This window comes from Apium graveolens, chromosome 8, assembly GCF_009905375.1.
Source record: "Apium graveolens cultivar Ventura chromosome 8, ASM990537v1, whole genome shotgun sequence".
Taxonomy (NCBI): Eukaryota; Viridiplantae; Streptophyta; class Magnoliopsida; order Apiales; family Apiaceae; genus Apium; species Apium graveolens.
In genome coordinates this window covers 204,085,475-204,101,454 of record NC_133654.1, presented here as the reverse complement: position 1 = coordinate 204,101,454, position 15,980 = coordinate 204,085,475, and the positions used below count along the sequence as shown (strand labels likewise).

The following is a 15,980-nucleotide window of genomic DNA, read 5'->3' as shown; positions in this document are numbered from 1 at the left end:
AAACTAGATACTACACACATACATGCCTAATCATACTATACTATGCTGCTCCTATCTACATAGGTCACATATGATACAACACATCTGTCTGACTGGCTAATCTCAGAAGCTTAGTGGTACACGGTCTATCCCATATCGGATCGAATCTAAAACTGTCTCATGATACGACTCTCTAAGATCTATCTGCGATCCCCGGGAAGGTAAAGGCACAGGCTGATCAATGACCTGCTCATCCATGAACTCTGTAGGTGGAAACTGGTAAATCCCTAGCACTGGGGCATATATGGCTGAGGGAGCTGGAAATAACACCGGTGGAATCTGAGGCTCGATCAGCTGAGGATCTGGATGTAGATCTGGCTGCTGAAATGGAATCTCTGGCTCTGGCTGCTGGAAAGGTATCTCTGGCTCTAGCTGCTGAAATGGTATCTCTAGATCATCCAACTGTGGAAAATCAATCAGGTAAGGTATCTCTAACATCGGGAACTCAAGAGGTGGTAGCAGAGGTATCTCTGGCTCAAAGTATGGGAAAAAGTCTATAGGATCAGGTACCTCTAGAAATGGTGGATCCACAGGGGCTGCTGGAGGCATAGACACTGGTGGTCTGGTGCATCCACAGGGGCTGCTGGAGGCATAGACACTGGTGGTCTGGTGGATCCACAGGGGCTGCTGGAGGTATAGACACTGGTGGTATCACTGGTCCGGAAACAGTCCTCTCAAAAAATGTTGCAGCCATTTAACAAAATAACCATAACACAAGAAAAGGTCACTTCCATTCCTAGAACTTATAAATCCCTAATCTTAAAACTCAACAAAACCCTAATACAATTATTCTTATCTTATGTGATCTCCCTATCTTATCTTAATCTTAATGTTCTTATTTCAGGGACCAAAACCTGTGCTCTGATGCCAACTATAACACCCTCCAAATCCGGGATATAGATATGGAGTATTACTGCCACTACTTACATCATTACAACCTGTATATTAATAATAATATACATATAACAACCCCTTTCTATTACCACTCAGGATCTTTTAAGTTTAAGGTGTGAAAACAAGAACTTACTATCTTTATTACAAACAACCCAAATAAAAAGTCTTACAAGCCTTCTTTATTACAACCAAGTTGTCTACATGAGTTTTTAAACTAAGTTTCTTTTATTCAAACATAACTACATCTACTTCCACTACACCTGCACAGGCATCTCAAAACTCTCTTCTGGGATTGGAACTAGCACCCTTAGGGCCAGAGTATCCCGCCGTATGACCCGCTTTTTGACCACTCCGGTACGGATAGGTTTCATTCTCGGCCTTAACTGAAAAATAATGTGAATAACAATAATAGGGGTGAGCCATACTTGCTCAACAAGCCTGCAATATATATATATATAAAGAGAATGTTAAATGAACCGGTAATCTGATTATTCATGTAACCCCATGTTTCTGCAGGGAATAATGAAGGCCACTATCGGTGAATACCAAATAAATTAGACTGGACACAAAAATCTACATATGCACTATAATTTATTGATCAGTCAGGATATAGCGCAGATCTATAACCAACTGCATATATCCACCAACATATAGGGTACCCAAACACTATGGCCTAATAATCAAAGGGTCCGGTTTATACCTGACCCATATCGTAACCATCCAGTCCATGGATCAGCATCAAGAGCAATCGTATGTTTTGATGTATTCCAACATCGGAATATATCAGAATATATGTACACGTGTATTAACTGTAGGAATATGAATAGAGGATTCAATGAATTATGAGAAATCAGGAATCGAAACGAATTATGAATAAAGGAACAGTAATTGTATATCAGTGTTTATGAACAAGAGTTATCAGTGTGTAGCTGTCATAAGAATCTGAAAGAAATTCACTATTCTGAACTTAGAATAGGGGAAAAACTTGCCTGATACTTGTTTTACGTGAGGTATATCACACTTCTTGAGCACGGTTTGATGCCGCCTTGTTGGAATTGTATCTATTAAAGAAAGATACTCATTTAGTTGACTTACACCGTAATTGTATATCAGACTGAGACCATGTGGCCCTTATCGTCTACCCATACGGTTTTATCTGACTCGTATATAAATTATTTAACAACTAGGACTCAAGTAATCACATAAATCACATAGCACATAAAGCACATAATTAATTTAAACTCAAAAATATTTTTAGAATTGAAATCGGATCTATATTCGCATTAACAAATAATATTTGTTTCGTTTCCTAATTTTCTAGGATTTATTAGACTCGGACTACAAATAATAGGGTTTGTAATTAAATAAATACCGTAAGCCGACTCGCTCTCGAAAGAAATTAAGATTTATAACTATTTTTAATAGATTCAGGTCATTTTTCTGAGTCTAAGGGCTTTCGTTTCGATTAAATGTGATAAACAGTTCAGTTATTACGCATTAGAGAAGAATAAATCAATTATCAGCCAATATAATTAATTATTCAAAAATAATTGAACCTCAAATATATGTATTTAAATAATTATCTAGGAAAACTCAAATTTTAAAACGATTTTCCCCTAATTTTTGGAATTAAATATTATTTATTACAAATTATTCAAATAAATTGATTAATTGTAAAATAATTAATCAATTTAAATAATAAATAAATAAGATATAATTAAATAAATAAATAACTAAATAGTTTTCGGATTTTCTAAATTAAGAAAACAGTTTGAATTTATTTAAAAAATAAATCTATTAATAAATTAAATTAATTAATTAATTTATTTAAATAACTAAAACTGGATTTAGGATTTTATAAAATAAAAGTAAAATAAAAGAATTTTTAAAAACAGTTTTCAGAAAAATATTTGGGAAAAATCCGGATCAAAACCGGGTTTGAAACCGGGTTTAATCCGGGTTCTCAAGAACAAACCGGGTTGCCGGCCGGTTCTAAAACCGGGCGACGAGCCCAATTTTCCAGCGAGCTCAATCGAGGCTAAAACGAAGCGTACTCGTTCAATTGGAGCTTTGATTCCCATCATCTGCATCCTAGAAATTCAATCAACCCAAAACAATTCACAGACGAGTTAGACCTCGTCTTCTCCGGCCGATTTCGACGTCGCCGGCAACCCTTAACACGGCGGCGCAGTCGAAACCACGATAAAACTTATCGAATAAACATCCTAGAGTCTATACACAACTTATAGACACCACCAAACCCTCAAACCGTTGTCCCTGAAGCCGAAAAATTCGAAACCGCCGCCTATAACGGCGATTTTCGGGCGAGCTCAAAACGGAAACAAAAAACAACTAACCTAGTACTAATCGACTGTAAATTCGATGATCTACAACTCTATAACACTCAAATTCATCTCCGCAACTTCAATCAAAAACACCTAAATCGAAATTTAAACCCGGAATTAAAAATTTAAAATCAATTAATCTATATACGAAATTGATGACAAAAATTGAAAGTATATTCAATAAGCATCAGTTTGATTACTCACATGACTGATTTGGTTAACAGAATCACGTTCAAAATGAAGATTGATTCCAGGAATCCAAGAACCCTAATTGCAGAAAATTTCGGGAACATCTTAATTTTTCTGATTTTTTTATAATTTTAATTAATTAATAGAAAATCAGTTATTTATAATTCTAATAAAAATACCCCTAATAAAAATTAAGGCCCTAATTATATCCCTAAATAAAATTAATTGACCCTTAATTAACAATTTTTTGGGTATTAATTTTGAATTTTTAAATATGCAATAAATACAAAATATATGTCAAAAATTTCCAAAAATTGTGAATAATACAAAAATGCAAATAATAATAATAATTGATAATTTCATGATCCTATAAAATAAAAAATATGATTTTTGTGGGGCTTTTGATACCTGGAAGGGCCGAAAAAGTTGTTTTTCGCGAAACGAGAAAATTTGTAAAACGACTGGATGTTCAGAATATCGCTTTGGTATAAGCCATACTAGGCGAAATAAGGCCAATCATTTTGTATGAATTATCAGCTATTAAAACACTGTTTGGGCCGTACGACTTTTAATATACAAGCATTTGACTCATAATAAAACACCCGATAACTACCCAGAATACATTTTGACCAAAACAGAGTACACGTAGCATATAACATCTACGGTTTTATAACTCAATACACTTAATGACATAATAAAACACATAAATCATCTTTATTAAGATATAATATAAACTTAATTCCTTAGTCGTTACATGTACGCTACTTTTTCAACTCGCTTGAGTATCTCAAACAGTCCAATATACGTATGTCTACTTCCCTTTCTTTCCAAATCTGGATACGCCTTTCCACGGTGACACTTTCAATAACACTTTTTCTCGAGGTTCAAACTCCAGGTCTTTTTGATTCTGATCTGCGTAATTTTTTAGTCGATCCTGGGCTGCTATCAATCTTTTCTGAATAATTCTACTTTTTCCTTTATTTGTTGTACCAACTTTGGTCCCAACAACTTACGCTCCCCAACTTCGTCCCAATATATCGGAGAATTACATTTTCTTCCATACAGAGCTTCATATAGAGGCATTCTAATACTTGCGTGGTAACTATTGTTATACAAAAAATTTATCAAAAACAAATGATCGTCCCAATTTCCTTTTAATTCTAATGCACAAACCCTTAATATATCTTCCACCGTCTAAATAATTCTTGCACTTTGTCCGTCTGTCTACAGATGGTAAGCGGTACTAATTTTTAGTTTTGTGCCCAAATTTTTCTTGAAACTCTCGCCAAAATTTTGAATTAAATCTGGAATCTCTATCCGACATAATAGAAATTGGAACTCCGTGTCTCATGATAATCTCGTTCAAGTACAATTTCACTAGCCTTTCCAACGAAAATCTTTCATTGATTGGCAAGAAATGTGCTGACTTAGTCCATCGATCAATAATCACCCAAATTGCATCATGTCCCATATTTGTTTTTGGGAATCCGACAACAAAGTCCATGTCGATATGTTCCCATTTCCATTCAGGAATATCCAGGGGTTGAAGCAGTCTGTTTGGTATATGGGGTTCTTCCTTGACTTTTTGACATCTATTACACTTACTAATCCATTATGTAATCTCTTTCTTCATACTTGGCCACCGTAAATTCTCTTTAAGATCCTTTTTACATTTTTATACTTTTCGGATGAATTGAATATCTTGAACTATACGCTTCATGCAAAATTTCATTCTTTAATTACGCGATGTTAGGGATCCAAATTTACGAAGAGAGTCTGTATATACCTTTCTCATCCTTATGGGATTTTATTTCTTTGTCCGACATCTTGTCCTTCTCATGTTTCATTAGTTGTTCTTGACACACTACACCATAGATTGGATTCTGCAACCCTAAGAAACCGTTACTAAAGGCCAAAAAACCGTTACTACAGGTAAAAAAATGCTATTACAACTCTTTTTTGGGATTGCAATTTTAGCCGTTTGGAAAATACTTTTTTGCAACCCTGTCACGCCCTATTGCAACCTCTGCTTATCTGTTATAGAAACATTCTATTGCAACACCAATCGGGTTGTAATAGGACTTGACCAGTGTTGCAATAGGATTTGGGATATAAGTATAAAATTGTGGGCCCCACATGTGGGGTATTGATGCAACCCTTCTGCAACATTTTTAATGTTTTTTCCAACACATTTAGACTGATTATTAGCAACACTATAAAAGACCTACTACAACGCTTTTACAAAAAAAATGCAAGGAACTATTTGTAAATAGTCATTCCCATAAACAAGACCATAGTCTTAAAACCAACACAATCAACATTGTCTACCAACCATAACTTCAGTTATCCCAAATAAACACCACTACCTACACCATCACCATACTACCATCCCCATACCACCAATTAACTACCAATCATAAAACAAAAACAAAAGTCTTAACAAGTTAAAGTTACACACTTCAAAATCTAAACATCGTAGTACTGAGAAAAATAAAGTAGAACGATAATGCTGCTACAATAAATCTGACTAGGTAGAACATTCTCTTCAGCTTTTTGTAGAAGTAGTTCCATCTCTTGAATCTATAGAAGCAATCAGGAGACAAGATTTACACATAGAGTATATAAATTGCCATTATATTATTTAATGAAGAACAGTCTAACCTCGTGATGTGGGATTCTTGTTCTGATACCATCAAAATATTTCAGCCCTATCCTCTGTGCATTTATTAATGTAGACTCAACTTTTAGATCATTTAACGTTCGACAACCCTTTTCATACAGTTTTAAAGCAATTGCTGGACCAATGCCCCATATTTCCCAAAATAAACTAATCGTTTGCACTTGCAAAATTAATAGCCAATATTTAACTTGAATACTGAAAATATATGACACATTGTGGCTCGGGCTGTGAAAGGGAACATTAAGATAGTGAAGATATAGTACACAATAGCATAGTAAGTTAATAACACATGCACACAAAGGAGAGAATCATCATTTCTGCTCATTCAATCAGTATAAACATATACAAGTACATTATTTCTGAAAAATAACTAAAAGTTCTATAATTCCAGTTATAAAAAGCTCTGTTTTCAGCTAAGACTGATAAAAACTATTCTATCTAGATTCAGGAGAATTACACTGACCTGTATATTTTCAGCTAGTTGGTGCTTAGTATTATTAAAATTCCAGAAGTAAAAACAGTTATACTAACATGGCCTTAAAAATGAATGTAGTCTGTAAGCTCAGTTAAAGGATTGCATACTGCATGAGATAGACCGTCGTAAAACATTAGCTTATTAGTCACATCTCAAGCTTGTTTAATCTGAAAATAAAGAAGCCTGAGAGTTATAAAAGGAAAGGCATCATTTAGAAACTGGAGTGCATGCAGTTACTAAAAGAAACTTTAAAGAGAATCAACTACCTAAATAGTTCAACATAATCAAGCTGACTTAAGAAGTATGTGATAAGTGGATTTTATATCTACTTGAAACACTTCATTAAAAGCTTAAGTATGTTGGTATTTTTGATATGTTTTTATATTATTGTATTTCAGGCATCAGTTAAATGAAGACAAAAGCTTTTTAAAGAAATATGCTGAAAATAGATCAGAATTGGGAGCCTAGGCCATTCTCAAGTTTTAGAGAATCTCGTTAGCTTTGCGTGGGCAGTTGAATCTCTTAATTAAGACGAGCAAAATTCAAGATATGACCAAATGAAGAATTATCAGAATTTCCAGAAGGTCAGCGCGCCCGCGCCAGAACCCGCGCGTCCGCGCCACTGAAATCACTATTCCAGCACGGCCGTACATAAAAGTAGCGCGCCCGGAAGTAGCGCGCCCGCCCCTTGTTTCTGCACCAGAATCCTGATTTTAGTCGAAATTGAAGATTTTGAGAGTCCTGGTCATTCTGGAGCCTATATATACCAATAAAAAGACGTTTTTAACAACAAGGAGGCCTGGGAGAGTAATAAGAAGACCTAGAGAGCATGAGACGACTACGGAGAAGAAGACCTTTATTTTCTTTAATTTAGGCGATACTTGGATGCTTATTTTTGATTTGTGTTTGAACCCTAGTACTCTTATATTGTTTATTATCATACTTTCATTGGAACCCATGGATATGATGAGTTCGATTATGAACTAATCATTATCGTGGGGTTCTAACTGATTTACTTATGGATTTCTATAGTTAATTTGTTTCAATACCTTGGTATGTCGTGATTGATTGATATCCTAGTATTGGTTGTGCTTATTCGTCTTATGTGCATAGCTAACATATAAAATAGCGTATTAATCTCTATTGAAGCTGTAATGAATATAAAGGTTTAGAACTTGCCATGCTAGCATGGGTTCATGTATAATTGTTATGCATGATTCATAGGTAATTTTAACCATCTTACTTGCCCTATGTAATCACGATAGATAACTTGCGCATTAAACTGTTATGTTTTCAATTCTTATTGACATATAAGGACTAAGCATAATTGGTGTCTATTCAACTTCTATCTTTTTTGTGGATGCTTGGTAGTAGGGTATTCGTACAACGAAAGTTGGCGTTTACTAGTTTCGTCTTATCTGATTAGTGTCATCACCATTACATGCTAAGGTGAAGAACAAAAAGGCTATTGAATGAAGTATTTAATGAAGTTAGGATCTCATGTTTGTCATACATATTATTTCAACCATTCTTGTTCTCTTAGTTATAATTATTAGTTTAATACTTAGTTATAAACAATCTCAACTTGTTATTTATCTTGGCATTGGATAATAACCATATCATTGCTGCATAGGTGCATATTCTTAAATTAATCAAAGAGTCTCTATGTGAACGAATTTGATCTAAATCTTATACTACTTGCGAACGCGTATACTTGCGTGTGTTTATGCCCTAACAAGTTTTTAGCGCTGCTGCCGGGGACTCGGTGTTAATTTAGTTTATGTGCTTGTCATTAGTGGTCGTTAAAGTTCACTGACTCGGATTTTTTCTTTCATGGTTTACTTGTTTGTGTTTCAGGTACTCATTATAATGGGTGATCCAGCCGCACCAATGAAAGCATTGATGGATTATTCTCAACCAAAGATCAATGACATTTAATCTAGCATTGTCAGGCCAGCTATCGCAGCTCATACCTTTGAGATCAAGCCTGGCATAATTCAGATGGTACATAATTTAATTCAGTTTAGGGGTGCTCCAACAGAAGATCCTAACATGCACATCAGGGAGTTCATAGAGATCTGGGACACCTTCGGGTTCAATGGTGTGTCTGAGGATGCGGTGAAACTGAGACTGTTCCCATTCTCTCTGAGGGACAAGGCTAAGAGCTGGTTACACTCTGTACCAGCTGGTTCAATTACTACTTGAGAAGATCTTGCTCAAAATTTTCTCACTAAATTCTTCCCTATGGCGAAGATAACTACAATCAGGAATGCTATTACTCAATTTATGCAGCAATCGGGAGAAACTCTATGTGAAGCTTGGGAGCGCTACAAGGAGATGCTTAGGAAGTGTCCTCATCATGGTATGCCTGATTGGATGGTCATCAATTGCTTCTATAACGGTTTGGGATCACAGTCTAGACCCATGCTTGATCCAGCATCAGGTGGAGCATTATGGGCAAAGAGCTATGAGAAAGCTTATGGTCTACTTGAACTGATGGCTGCTAATGAATATCAGTATCCAACCCAGAGATTGCCACATGAAAAGGTAGCAGGAGTTCTTGAAGTGGATACAGCTGTGACTATCACTGCTCAACTAAAGGCATTGTCTATGAAGATCGATTCTCTGGTTAACTATAGTGTTAAACAGATAACCAGTGTTTGTGAGCTGTGTGCAGGTTCGCATGCGATGGAGCAATGCGCTATATCTAGTGAATCAACTTAGTTTGTGAGCAACTTTCAGAGATTGCAGCAACCAGTTCCAGACACTTATAATCCTGACAATCGAAATCACCCTAACTTCAGCTGGAGCAACAAGCAGAATGCGATGCAACAGCCTTATCAGCAGTTTGGAAATAAGCAATTCAATTCTCTTAGTTTTCAGCAACAATTCACACCAAGACAATAACTCCAACTTCAACAACAAACTCATGAAGGTGCAGGTCTATCTTCAACTGAAAAATCTGAATTGGAGGAGTTGCGGCTTATATGATAAAACTAGGCTCTTATATGCCCAAGCCAGGCTGTTTCTGTCCTGAATCCGGAGAACCAAATAGGGCAAATTGCTAACACCTTATTGAATCGACCACTAGGAATGCTTCCTAGTGATACAGAAGCCAATCCAGGCGAGAGGGAAGTTGAAGAACAGGTGAACGCCATCACCTTGAGGTGTGGAAGGGTCGCAAGTCCCCAAATTCAGCAAGATGAAGAGTCTAAAAATTCTATCCAGAATGTAGGTGCGTTTGCACCCTTGCCAATTCCAGAAAATGAGATTGTGGCTGAAGAAGAAGTGCAGAAGGAAGCGGAGGTGGAACCAAGGAAGACTACTGTGGAACACACTCCTCCTGAGGGTAATACAGGGGAGAAAGAGATCTATCCTCCACCTCCTTTTCCTAAGAGGCCGCAAAAAAATTGGATAAGCAGTTTCAGAAGTTTCCGGAGGTGTTCAAGAAACTTCATATCACCATACCTTTTGCTGAAGCTCTTGAATAGATGCCTAGCTATGCGAAGTTTATGAAAGGTATTCTCTCTCGGAAAATGAAGCTTGATGACTTAGAGACCGTTGCTCTCACAGAGGAATGCAGTGCTGTGCTGCAACAGAAGTTGCCTCCGAAGCTTAAAGATCCTGGAAGCTTCACTATTCCTTGCACCATTGGGAACTTGTCATTCGATAAGTGTTTATGTGATTTGGGAGCTAGTATCAACTTGATGCCTTTGTCTGTCTTCAAGAAGTTGGATTTACCTAATCCAAAGCCTACTTATATGTCCTTGTAGTTGGCCGATCGCTATATTACATATCTACGAGGCATTGTGGAGGATGTATTGGTCAAGGTGGACAAACTCATCTTTCCTGCTGATTTTGTAATTCTTGATTTCGAGGAGGATAAGAAGATTCCCATTATCTTGGGAAGACCATTCTTAGCTTCAGGCCGAACTATGATCGATGAGCAAAAAGGAGAGCTTACGATGAAGGTTCAAGATCAGAAGGTCACTTTTAATATGTTCAAGGCAATAAAGTTACCCATAGATGAAGAACAGTTCTTTGAAGTAGAATGGGTCGACTCTATCATGAACTCAAAGCTTGAACAATTGCCAAGGTTAGATACTTTAGAGAGATCCATAAGAAGGGAATCAGTTATTGAAGTTGAAGAATGAGCAGAGGAACTGCAGGGGTATTCGTACAATGAAAGTTGGCGTTTACTAGTTTCGTGTTATCTGATTAGTGTCATCACCATTACATGCTAAGATTAAGAACAAAAAGGCTATTGAATGAAATATTTAATGAAGTTAGGATCCCATGTTTGTCATACATATTATTTCAACCATTCTTGTTCTCTTAGTTATAATTATTAGTTTAATTCTTAGTTATAAACAATCTCAACTTGTTATTTGTCTTAGCATTGGATAATAACCATATCATTGCTGCATAGGTGCATATTCTTAAATTAATCAAAGAGTCTCTATGTGAACGAATTTGACCTAAATCTTATACTACTTGCGTGTAATTTAGCATGTGTTTATGCCCTAAAATATGATAAGAGGGAATCAATTATTGAAGTTGAAGAAACGCACTCATTCAGAAATTGTTGAAAAAAAAGAAGAAAAAAAAAGAAAAAGAAAAAGAGAAAAAAAAGAAAAAAAAATGTGTTTGTGCATAAGAGTGAGCTCTTTAATACTCGAGCAATTAAGTTCTATGGGACTTTGTGCCTAGTGACCTAAGGCTTTTATAGTCTGGGATCCGCTAACCTAACGCTCGCTACATGGGTATTATTGCATAAGTCTTTTGAGACCTCACTCATTGCACGGTCAAATAAGCATGTCGTTATGTGTTCAATAATAGCGTGAATCATTGTATAACTCTAGTAGAAATAAGGTGTTGTGAGTCATTATACGTTTAACGTCTATTCTGTTTATAAACTTGTTATTGTTTTGATGATATGATAAGTATGGTTATTGAACTAATATTGAGAGTATTTATGTTAAGCATCCACACACGTACGTTTCTGGTTTGTGAGTTGATTTGTGGGATTTATTCAAGCTCTGTTTTGAGTCATTGCATTCTTAGAGACATTGGCTTATTCATTTGGTTAAGGTTATTCTGAGGGGATCGATTGCATTATCATTTAGTTACATTCACGTAGTTGCATTCATGCATTAGGTTTGTTTTATAGTATTGAGTCTGTTTATGCATGAGGACAAACATTGATTCAAGTTTGGGGGTGTGATAAGTGGATTTTATATCTACTTAGAACGCTTCATTACAAGCTTAAGTTGATGTTTTGGACTCAAGTTGTTGGTATTTTTGATATGTTTTTGTGTCATTGTATTTCAGGCATCAGTTAAATGAAGAAAGAAGCTTTTTAAAGAAATATTCTGAAAAGATATCAGAATTGGAAGCCTAGGCCATTCTCAAGTTGTAGAGAATCTTGTTAGCTTCACGTGGGCATTTGAATCGCCTAATTCTGACGAGCAGAACTCAAGATACGGACAAAACAAGAATTGTCAGAATATTTCCAGAAGGTCAGCACGGCCGTGCCAGAACCAGCGTGCCCGCGCCGCTGAAATCAGTATTCCAGTGCAGCCGCCCCAAAAGTAGTGCGCCCGCATCCTGTTTCTGCACTAGAATCCTGATTTTAGTCGGAATTGAAGATTTTGAGAGTCATGGTCATCCTGGAGCCTATATATACCAATAAAAAGACGTTTTTAACAACATGGAGGTCTGGGAGAGCAATAAGAAGACCTAGAGAGCACGAGACGGCTACGGAGAAGAAGACCTTTATTTTCTTTGATTTAGGCGATACTTGGATGCTTGTTTTTGATTTGTCTTTGAACCCTAGTACTCTTATATTATTTATTATCATGCTTTCATTGGAATTCATGGTGATGATGAGTTCAATTATGAACTAATCGTTATCGTGGGGTTCTAACGGATTTACTTATGGATTTCTATAGTTAATTTGTTTCAATACCTTGGTGTATGGTGATTGATTGATATCCTAGTATTGGTTGTGCTTATTTGTCTTATGTGCGTAGCTAACATATAAGATAGCGTGTTAATCTCTATTGAAGCGACAATGAATATAGAGGTTTAGAACTTGCCATGCTAGCATAGGTTCATGTATAATTGTTATGCATGATTCGTAGGTAATTCTAACCTTCTTACTTGCTCTATGTAATCACGATAGATAACTTGCGCATTAAACCGTTATATTTTCAATTCTTATAGACATATAAGGACTAAGAATAATTGGTGTCTATTCAACTTTTTTTTATCATTGCTTGGTAGTAGGGTATTCGTACAACAAAAGTTGGCGTTTACTAGTTTTGTGTTATCTGATTAGTATCATCATTATTACATGCTAAGGTTAAGAACAAAAAGGCTATTGAATGAAATATTTAATGAAGTTAGGATCCCATGTTTGTCATATATATTAATTCAACCATTCTTGTTCTCTTAGTTATAATTGTTAGTTTAATTCTTAGTTATAAACAACCTCAACTTGTTATTTGTCTTAGAACTGGATAATAACCATATCGTTATTGCATAGGTGCATATTCTTAAATTAACCAAAAAGTCTATGTGGGTACGAATTCGATTTAAATCTTATACTACTTGCGAACATGTATACTTGCGTGTAATTTAGCGCATGGTTTTGCCCTAACAGTATTGTACAATAGTGCAAGTTGAAACCAGACAATTTGAGCATAATACTTCTTGAAACACTTTAAACCATATAAAGATGACCTCGACAGAACTTTCCCACTTCTCCTGCTAAAGAAAACAAAGACAATATATTCATGTCTGAGGAGACAAATACATAAGTTTTGCCAGTAAGAGATCGCCAGAAATAACCATTCTTCAACGAATCAGGAACCTCCCTTTGACTGGAACATGGATACACTCTGTAATACATCATAATTAATTAATTAAAATATTATATTAGAGTATAATTTCTCAAAGTAAGTTATTGAAATTGCAGCATTAAAACATCAAATTCACAAATTTATCGCTTACGATAATCGACAAGGTACCCGAGATCAAGCATCACGTACGAATATGAATAACACTGAACCTAATTGTATCCCACCAATTGTATGTCAATATGCTTAAAATAGTAAAACAACAAGGAAAAGTTGAAAATCAAAGACACATACACTCACACATAACATTATTTTCTAGCAATATAAACAAAGATACACATTATAACAACACAGCTACAAACCCAAAATTAGATTAACATCAATGAAAGTGTAATATAATGCACAACTAAAAATTTAATGAACATTACAAAAATAGAACACAACTTAAATTAAAGCCAGATGATGATTAACTTAAAATCCAAAAAGAATTAAGAGAGAAGAAAGCGATTACTTTAATAAAACTGAGAGAAACAGAGTTGCTGGTGTGGCTTTGTAGTTTAGCAGCGAGACAAACTACATATATAGTTTTTAGAAGGCTGAATCTAGAAGTCTGAAAAGCACACCTAAATTACACAATCAAACAACAAACCCAATTAGAGAGAGAGAGAGGGAGAGAGTAACTGAAACATAATCAAATACTAGAATCCCAAATAAAGAATTCATAATTAAGAGCGCAATAAATCCTGGTAAGATTAAACTCCCCTAATTCAACTCGATTTGTAAACTTTAATTGATTAGAAACCCCCAATCAACCCCTAATTAATAACGCTCACAAATATTGAACCACCAAAGCTTGAAGCTATATAATTTTATTAAAGAAACCGGTTCTGAAAACCCCTAAATTTTAAAGAACCATCGATTATATGTTTCGGAGAGAGCGATGTGTTGTGTTTTTGGAAGGGAAAGAGTGAAGCCACTGTGTGTATTTTTTTCTGAATTTTGTTAAAGTCCAGCTCCAAAAACAAAGCGGCAATTTTCCCGCTTCACGAAATTTTCAATGTCCACCCTTTTTCATTTATTTTTACATATATAAATATTGATATTAAAATCATCTAATATATAGTTTCCATAAATTCTATCCTTTCCAATTTAAATTATCAAAAATAAATTACTTTTTCTATCATTAATCACTTCGTCAATGAATAATTAATTTTTAGAAATTATAATTTATTTTCCCATTATATATTCATTTTTTATAAAATAATTTTTAATTTCTAAAATTTTATTATAATACATTATTATTGAATTTAATAACATATTATCAAGTTTAATAAAATAAAATAAATAATATCTTGATTATTAATTCATTTTTATGAAAATAATTTTTTAGTTAAATTATAAAATATATATAAATTCAACTTTTTAGTATGCTATCGTAACACATTATGACTATACCGCAACATCAAAAAAGAGGGGTTGTGATAGGCATTTGTTTAGAAGGCTACTATTACACTTTTCTTTGCAATCCCGGGATGAAAGGTTGTTGTTGTGAATATGTTGTGTACTTGATGATCACTTAGACATTTACTTAGTGAAATTATGTAGCTCTCGACGGATAAAAATTATAGTCCCGACGGATAACTCATTATAGTCCAGACAGATGATTAACTTATTATCCATTGAGTGAGTAGCTTATGTAATAATAAGTTTGTAGCACAGTGATGTATGCACCTTTGTATAGAATCTGTAGTAGCATATAAGTCATGTTGACTTTAACTAGATATGCAGAATAGGTTGATTAATTATACATAAGCAATGTCTTGTAATTCTGTATAAGTGAAATGAAGTCAAGTGCCAAAATAGCTACCGACGGATGATTAACAAAGCCTTCGGCGGATGAACAAATGACTATCAACGGATGCTTAACATAGTAGTCGACGGATGATCAATCATGTCATCGACGGATGATCTGAATGTCGACGGATGATCATATCAAGAATTCAAACATCAGTTGAACAGTGAAAGCTGATACACAGCCGTCGAGTTGGATACAAACACACTGTGGAAGCCCATTAACTGGGTAATAGAGAACGAAAAGCAGCAAAGATCACGACTGTTAGATTTTATATTTGTTCAGTCTTTTTGACTTTATAATCTTGGTAATATATAAACCACGAAAGTAGCAAATAGAAAAATGACTGAGATAGCTGAGAAACACAAAAATAGAGAAATCTTTGTAAGCATAATCTTTAGCATTTCCTGTATTCTCAGTAGTTCCATTTGTAAGCAGCTGTGAGCATTTCTGCACACAGAGTCCTCTCGATATATTATATATATATCTCTGGTGGAATTGTTTAAATCCACCAGAAAGTTTTTAAAGACTCTTGTTTTTAATTACTTATGTTTTGATTCATTCAAGTTTACATTCCACATTGTGCTAATCAAAACAAATATATCTATAATCGAGTTGAACATTTTTATTTCAAGAAAAAGGTTCA

General features: G+C 35.0%; 1 non-coding gene across 1 annotated transcript; it reads right to left on the bottom strand.

The window, feature by feature from the left end:
* Nucleotides 1-8,881: 8,881 nt before the first annotated feature.
* Nucleotides 8,882-8,988, bottom strand: LOC141681983 (small nucleolar RNA R71). The gene has a single exon (XR_012559387.1). It is a non-coding gene; the product is annotated as a small nucleolar RNA R71 (small nucleolar RNA).
* Between the last annotated feature and the right edge of the window lie 6,992 nt (nt 8,989-15,980).